Below are 8,656 nucleotides of genomic sequence, written 5' to 3' on the forward strand. Positions count from 1 at the left end.
ATGATGGTAGCTTGGTGCTTTCTCCCGAGGCAATACCATTGTTAAGTGCCTTTTATTCACTCCTTTTGAGAGACATACAAGTTTGTTGACTAGATTGCTTTTGACTGAAAAACCTACGCCAGCTTCATGGCATTCTTTATTATTTTGATTACTCCAGAAAAACATATATCCAGCTCTGTCTTTGGTAAACTGACCTTTGTTTACTGGCATTGTTTCATTAAAGGCTACTCTTTAAGTGTGATACCTGCTGAGTTCTCTTACAAAAAGAACTGTTGGTCTTTCAGGTCTACTGGATCTCTTGTTGTCCACAAGTGTGCACGCATGCCATGTACATGGAATCATCTTCACAAAAGTTTTTATACTTTTGTATACTGTATTATATGAAAACTTTTGCTTTTTAGCCTCAGAGTAGGGCCCCTGCCTTTGTGGTGAGTAGGAGGGTAGGTTTTGTGACACACACATTTTGGGGGCATCTTTTTTAGCCTTTTCCTTATGCCAGGAGGTGGGCAGTGTGGATTTTTTAAAAGGCTGCTTAGGTACCCAAGGGGCTATTTCTATTTAGTGAGAAGATGACTCTATGGCCTGGGCCATCTGTGTGCAGGGTTACGGCCAAACTCCCATTGTATCTGCACCTGCTACTTTGTCATTTGCCTGTCACCACAGAACTTTGAGGTAGGTAAAAATGGTAAAGAAGGATGGTTGATGTTTTTTGACTCACACATAAATTGGATTTAAATGAGGCAGAATTGCATTCATCAGTCTCACTTTCTCCTCCAAAATCTTCAGAGTCCTGTGACAAGACAAGAGTCAAGATGACGAGTGACGGCTCAGGATGCAGTGCATGACTTTGGTGACTTTGATGTCTAACCAAGCTCTAAGCACTCCAAAGCACCTAATTCACCTGCCTTTATGGAATAAATTGTTCTCATTTGCCCATTTTGCCTGAGGAAGTCTTCACATGGTTTGGGTAGATACCCTTCTAATTTACCAATACTTCTTGAGACTTCTTGGTTACTTGCAACTTGGTTTATTTTAGTCTGTCTGCTGAAATGGTTTACTGGAGTTTTGCTCAAATTAGTAAATGTAGTGATGTTCCCCAAATCTCTGAAAGCTCACCACTATTTTTCTGCTTCACTGTTGCCAACCATGTGATGGCTCAGCTTTTCCTCCAAGTTAGTCACAAACTGCTATTCCTGAATAACCAGACCCTATAATCTTTGTATTTGGACCTTTTCTAATATCCACTCATCTGAAATCTTCCTAGAAAACACTCTGATGATAAAATGTAATGGACAGATACACCATACACTTAAACAGGGGCTTATAGGCATTGCTTGGGCATCTGCTTGTTCTGGGGGTCCTCCTAATTTAGAGTCTTCACATCAACTCCACTGTGTTGATAGGGCCTATGGCACCTGTGCCCAAATTCATTGTTAACTGAAAGGAGATTATAGGTAGCTTTACTTTATCACAGGAGCATAGTGAGAAGGAGGAAAAGGAGGAAGCTTTAGTTTTTCACATGATTAATTGACAATCCTCATTAGTTGATGCTATTATTAAAGGCACTGGCTAAGGAAGATGAAACATCTGCTGGTTGGTTGGTTGTTGTCCTTCATTCTCAAAGGGGACTAAAATGACATTGTTAGGTTAGACATCATTACAGTGTACCTGCCTGTGGCTGATCAGACCAATAGGAGTTAAATTCTCTGCCACAGGTAGGAAGCCACATAAGCTTTATGAACATTTGGGGTGACTTCTCTTTTTGATCTTGAGTTTCTTCTGAGCTAATTCAATTCTGCTTTGCTCATAGAGCACAGCATTTTCTCTGATGAGGGCACACTGTGCTGGGAGATCCTGTGCTAGTGTCTCCCATTTCACACAACAATTTCTAAAGTTCTTAAGAGAGACTCTTGAGAGTGTCCTTGTATCACTTTTTCTGACCACCTTGTGAGTGCTTGCCCTATATGAGTTTTCCCTAAAATAATATGTTTGGCAAGTGTACATTTGGCATTTGAACAATGTGGCCAGTCCAATGAAGTTGTGCTCTCTGCAGAAGGGTGGGAACACTTGGTAGTTTAGTTTGACAAAGGACCTCAGTTTCTGATACCTTCTCTTGCCAGATCATCTTCAGAATCTTCCTGAGATAATTCAAATGCAAGTGATTCAGTTTCCTTGTATGGTTTACCAGGATACTGGTATACTGGTATCCAGCTATGTGTAAGTATACAACAATACAACAACAATGTACTGGTAAAACTAATATCTCATATGCCTGGTGTGCCTTAGGGATAAATGAAGAGGTTGCACAGATAAAGATGTAAGTATCAGCAAATATCTCAGTACCTCTTGTGTGCTTATTTCTGTGCCAAATGCAATGAGGTAGAAATGGGTAGAATATAAGAAATTGTTTGCAAAGATCCAGTAGGTCAGATCTGTGAGACAGGAGACCCATCAGGCTGCAATATGGCTTGAACCAGATTAAAATGAAATTGGGAAATACTTAACAAAACAGATAAAAATCTTGTAATCTAAAGTAATTTCTAGAACAGGTAGACCAAGTCAAAATTGTGTATCTCTCTATATTCCTAACTAAATACTCATCATTATATTTACAGCAACATAAATAGTTAAAACATTAGACAGTTAGCACTTTACGGTTTAAAAAGCACTTTTCTCAAGGTTGTATTTCAAATTACACTTAATTGATAGAGGTTTTTAAAACCCCAATAAATTTTTATTTTGTTCATAGACTTGAAAGATGTTTGCTAATGAAGATATATATAAATATCTCATTACTATAGAACAGATTTATAAATTCAAGTAGCTGAATATTAAAAACCATTACCTAACGTAAGCCAATTATAAATATGTATTCTGACTCTGAACATGGCACATGAGCTTATCTTTTATAGAGGGCCAGAACTCTGAAAAGGTGTAATTGAATCAGGGACAGTAGGATACTTATAGTTAAAGCACCTACTCAGTGTGAGATAATGGTTCTCTAAACATACTTAATGTGATATGGTGATGCAATGGTTGCACATGCTCATTGTGTGTAGTGATGTTATCAGGTATTGTAGTGATATACTGAGGTATTTAAGGGAGTCTCAGACATAGAAGACTATCTCAGCCATAGATGCAAACAAGACTTCAAGCTCCAGACTTTGGATTCCATCTTTGACCAGCCTCGTGATGGCTGTCCTGCCTTCATCACTTCTCTACCTAAAGACCAAGGCCTTCCAGAGATCCTCCAGAAATGTAGGCCGAATATTACATTTTGGAAGACAAGATCGAGAGGAAGCCTTCACAAAAATAGCACAAGGTCCAAGTGAACCTTTTGCTGATTTTGTGGGATGCCTGCAGATAACTGTCATATGAACTATGGTGAAAATGTAGTAACAGAGATTATGATAAGACAACTTGCTAAGGAAAATGCTAATGAGGTTTGTAGAAGAATTATACTAGGACTTCACAAAGATGCTCCTTTAGAGGAGATCATAAGATGCTGTGCTATAGGGGGCACAAATGCCTTTTATACCCAGGCTATGATGCAGAACATAGGAAGACAGGCTCCCTCTTGGCAAGGGACTTCCAGAGAGACTCGTCAATGTTTTCAATATGGTAAATTAGGGCATCTGAAAGCTCAATGTTGGCATAAAAGACAGGGTGGGAAAACAAGAAACAAAATGCTACGTCCAAAATGCAACAAAGGCTTTCATTGGGCATCAGAATGTGGATTGACTAAGGGAAACGGGAAGCAGGGCCCAGCTCCAGGGCCCAAGGCAAAAAACATTTGGGGTATGATGTCAGCAGATTTTTACACCCAGAGAGTCTTTAGAAATTCAGTACTCCAACGTGATCAATCAGCTGAGAAGCAACCTGATGGGAGAAAGGGATTAAAATTGGGGAGAATAGAGTTATATGCAGCTGGGACAACTGAGATACTGGAAAGGTGAAATTCTCTCCAGCCTATAGATCCCTTGCCTCCCACACAGTAAGCTTGACCATTTCACCTCCCGAGAGTGCTTACAAAGCAGTGTCCATCCATACACTGATTTGGGAAACTGGGGAATGTGTAGATAATATCCCAGTCACTAATACAGGTAGACAATGGATGACTTATCACCCAGGAGAAGTAGTAGCATCCTAATAAGCAACCTGGTGATAGTCACCCAGATTCTGACTCCAAGCAACAGAATGCAGGAATATTCTGGACAGCAACAGTTACAGCTGGCCATCCTATGCTCACTATCTATATAAATGGCATATAATTAGAAGGATTGGTAGACATGTGTGCAGATTGGATAGTCATTAGAGGAGCCACCTGGCCCAGTCATTGGCCAAAGATTAAGGCAGACACATACATGTCTGGCATAGGAAGATCAATAGCAGTTGAAGTTAATGCTACCCCTTTGAGGTGGACTTTTGAAGGCAAAACAGGAGTTTTGCAGTTGAAAAAAATCCCCATCAATCTGTGGGGAAGAGACATTTTACAACAGTTAGGATTAAAAATGAGTACTTCGGCTTTTTAGGTAGGGCTGCTATTGAAGGCCTGCCTGCAATCTCACTTGTTCCCAGTCAATGAAAAACTGATACACCAATGTGGATAGAACAATAGCCCTTACAAAGTGAAAAAATTCAGGCCTTATTAGATATAGTACAGGAGCAACTTGACCAAGGAAACTTACAACCTTCTCTAAGCCCTTGAAATTCTCCATATTTGTTATAAAAAGGAAAAGTGGAAAATGGAGGATGTTGACCGATTTAAGAAAAGTAAATGAACAGATGGAAACTATGGGAACTCTTCAGCCTGGACTTCCATCTCCTACTCAACTCTCTAGAGCAGTAGTTCTCAAATTTTTGTTTTCAGTATCTTTATCCTATTAAAAATTATTGAGGATCTCTCCAAAGAGTTTTTGTTTATCTGGATTATATTTATAGACATTTACCATATTGGAAATAAAAACTATTTTTGAATTTGTAGACCCTCTAAAAGGGTTTCAGAGATCCCCAGGATTCTCTAGACCATATTTTGAGAACCACTGCAGAATAAAGGTTATTTGGGATTATAAACATTAAGGAATGCTCCTATTCTATCCCTCTGGATAAGGAGGATATGAAAAGATTTGCCTTTTCAGTGCTCAGTGTTAATTTAGCTGAGCCTTACAAAAGATATGAATGGATAGTTTTGCCATAGGAAATGAAAAATAGCCCTACCATGTGTCAAATGTATGTTGCTGCTGCTCTTACTCCAGTAAAAAAGCATTTCCATAAGTAATGTTATTACATTACATAAATGATATATTGGGATGTGCACCTGAGGAACAAATGTTAGAAGCATGTCTACAAAAGACCATAGAAGCACTAAGGAACTACAAATTGCACATAGCTCCAGAAAAAATTCAAAGACATGCTCCTTTTCAATATTTGGGATATGACGTATACCCTAAGGTGCTTACAGTACAAAAGCTTTCATTAAGAACAGAGAAGTGGAACACCTTAAATGACTTTCAGAAATTGATAGAGGAGATATCCAATGGATGCGACCAGTATTAGGCTTGACTACCTATCAATTACAACCATTATATGACATTTTAAGTGGAGACAATGCTTTAAATTCACCACGCCAGCTTACAAAAGAAGCTCAAGAGGCTTTGAGAGAAGCTGAACTGGCTTTATCCAATATGGTTGAAAGAGCCACTCAAAAACCCTTGGAAATATCAGTTTTTGCCACACAAGAGGCACTCACAGCAGTCCTTCATCAAGGAGACAGTGTGATAGAGTGGGTGAACCTCCCGGCACAACCAGAACAAAGCCTTACTCCTTACCCAGTGCTTGTGGCTAGAATTTTATTAAAGGCCATTAAGCAAGTAGTACAATTATCTGGGATGAGACCTGACAAGATATACACCTTTTATACTAATACACAAATTAATGTGTGCTGTGAAATCATCCCAGAGTGGCAGATTTTATTGGCCACAGCTACAAATTTTACATATGGGTCTCCATTAAAGATAACCTGACTATTACATAATTGGCAATGGATTTTTGAAGAAAAGGTTTCTAAGGGTCCTCTTAAAGGATCAACTATGGGGCAGCTAGTTGGCACAGTGGATAGAGCACTAGCCCTGAAGTCAAGAGGACCCGAGTTTAAATCTGGCCTCAGACATTTAACACTTCCTGGCTGTGTGACCCTGAGCAAGTCACTTAACCCCAATTGCTTCAGGAAAAAAAAAAAAAGAAGAAGAAGAAGAAGAAGAAGAAAGGACTTTCTTTAATTCCTTATACAAGCTTTTGCAATTATGGGTGTGCCAAAAGCAAGATAACTTGCAGATAATGGATCTGCAGATAATGGATCAGATACACCACTGGCATACCTTTTAATCCTCAAGGACAGGCAATAATAGAGAGGAGAAACAGAGACATCAAGATGCTCCTCCAAAAACAAAAGAAAGGGGAGGGGGACACAGGTAACCCTAGACAACTTTTACATTTAGCTTTTTATACCATTAATTTTTTGATTTTTGACAAAGATGCCCTGGCTCCGGCAGACAGGTTTTGTGACCCACCGGAAGGGCAGTGTCCAGTGCGAGCAGCTCCACTATCTTTAGATAATTGTCAGGTGATGTGGAGAGACCCAGAAAGTGGTGAATGGAAGGGACCAGATAGGCTAACTGCTTGAGGGAGAGGGTTTGCTTGTATCTCTACAGGTGGACAAGGAATCAGATGGGTGCCAACGAGCCGTATTCGCCTTGTCCATCGCAGAGAGACGGAGCAGACCCTTGAAATGAAGGAGAAGACCCAAGAAATATTGGGTGATTCCATTGCTGATTGTGCTCACTATTGAAAGAGCGTGGCAGTTATGGCAATTGACTCATGGACATCAAAATTAATTAGACTGATGCAGGACTTGAAAACCCTCAGGAATCATTGGATTCCCTGACACATGATGAGGCTGTTGCAGGACTTCAAAAATTTGCAGGATTATTGGATTCCCTGACACATGAATCAATGGACAATAGATTGGTTTTGGACTATCTCTTCGCTGCTGAAGAAGGTGTATGTGTGATTGTTGTTTACATACCCTCCTTCTAGGACTTCTGGAAATCTTTTACAACACCATATTGATTCATATTGTTTGTTATATCACCACTTGCATGTACAATTCTTGCACCACATTGGGCCTGCACTGGCTGTGGGGAGAGTCATCACTACTAGCCTGTGCGTTATTGCTATGTGCTTGTGTAATACCTCCCATGCTGATGGGTTTGTGCATACTCGTTTCTAGTGAGACCCTTCAGCCCAGAAACCCACTAACAATATCTGGTTTGCTTCCTCACTTCCTTTTGGTGTTTTTCATCTCTCTTCCTGAAAAGTCAAGGGGGGATGTGATCATCTCCTTTTCAGTGCTTTCACCTCCCTTCCTGAAAAGTGGGGAGGATCGTGATCACCTCCTTTTTGGTCTTTTCACCTCCTTTCCTGAGAAGTCAGGAATGGCGTGACCCCTGTGTTCTAAAATAAAAGAAAGCAGGAGATGTAGAGGGCTGAAATTAAAAAAAAAAAAATGTGCTTGAATCAGACAAGAGAGCACTTAAGGCTAATTACCTATTTGATATGAGATAATATCTATTAGTATATATTTGGATAATGGCTCTTCTCACCATTGGTGTTTGCTGAATGTTTGGTGTTAAGATGATTGTAGGCAAGGATTGAGAGGGGGGGAGGAGAGAGGTTGGTGACTCTGGACTCCAGAATCCAGGATTCTGCTTGCCCACCTCCTTCACTTCTCCCCCTAAATTCTAAGGAGTTTAATTTATCCTGACTCTGGCCAACCCCGAGGCCTTCAGGGAGCGAGCCTGTACTCTACATCTTATGATTAGAATATCTCAATAAAAACAGGCTCTGTACTGGATATGAGCATTCTAGATCATGAAGATATAAATCCATGTGAAAATCCACAGGGTGATGGTAGAAGAAAAGCAACATAGTAGAGACCACTTTGGTGAGAATCCAAGGAAGTGAAAAACAGAAGCATGATTATGGTGAAAATATTTTACAGACCACCAATGCTGATGAAGAATTTATATCTTCCATGCTACCAGAGGCGGCATGTGGCAGTTTTAAAAGAAATTGGATAAACTCTTCTTGGTCTTTTTCTGGATCACATTTTCATCAGTGTCTTGAATGAAAATATAGATAGCATGTTTATTGAACTATCAAAGCTGTGAAGTTGGAAGGGATAGAACTAGGAGCAAAAGATGCAAAGTGCTGTGAAACAGAATTCAGCTTAGTGATGCACAAAAGTGAAATGAAGTATCTGAGAAATTAATCAATTCTCCATCACAGGAGATCTTCAAGTTAATTCTGAATTACCTCTGGCTGAAGATGTTATAAAGTGGTACCTATCAAAATTTGGTTAAATAATTTGAGCTTTGATTCAAATCATTACAATTGCTTTTGAGAATGTGTATTAGGTATTCAAAGCCCTTCATAACCTAATTCCCTCCTACCTTTGCAGGCAATAGTGTGGTATATTTAGAGAAGTCTAGAGAATCAACTAAAGCACTACTTGAAACAATTAACTTGAAGAAAGTTGCAATATATAAAAGAAACCCACATAAATCATCAACAGTTCTAAGTTACCAATAAAATTTAA

General features: G+C 39.5%; 1 protein-coding gene across 1 annotated transcript in view; it reads right to left on the reverse strand.

Moving 5' to 3' along the window:
• LOC127544563 (uncharacterized) overlaps positions 1 to 8,656 on the reverse strand; it is a 236,115-nt gene that overhangs the window by 59,649 nt on the left and 167,810 nt on the right. The window lies entirely within an intron of this gene.

The sequence above is a fragment of the Antechinus flavipes genome, chromosome 1 (genome assembly GCF_016432865.1).
Source record: "Antechinus flavipes isolate AdamAnt ecotype Samford, QLD, Australia chromosome 1, AdamAnt_v2, whole genome shotgun sequence".
NCBI classification, from domain to species: domain Eukaryota; kingdom Metazoa; phylum Chordata; class Mammalia; order Dasyuromorphia; family Dasyuridae; genus Antechinus; species Antechinus flavipes.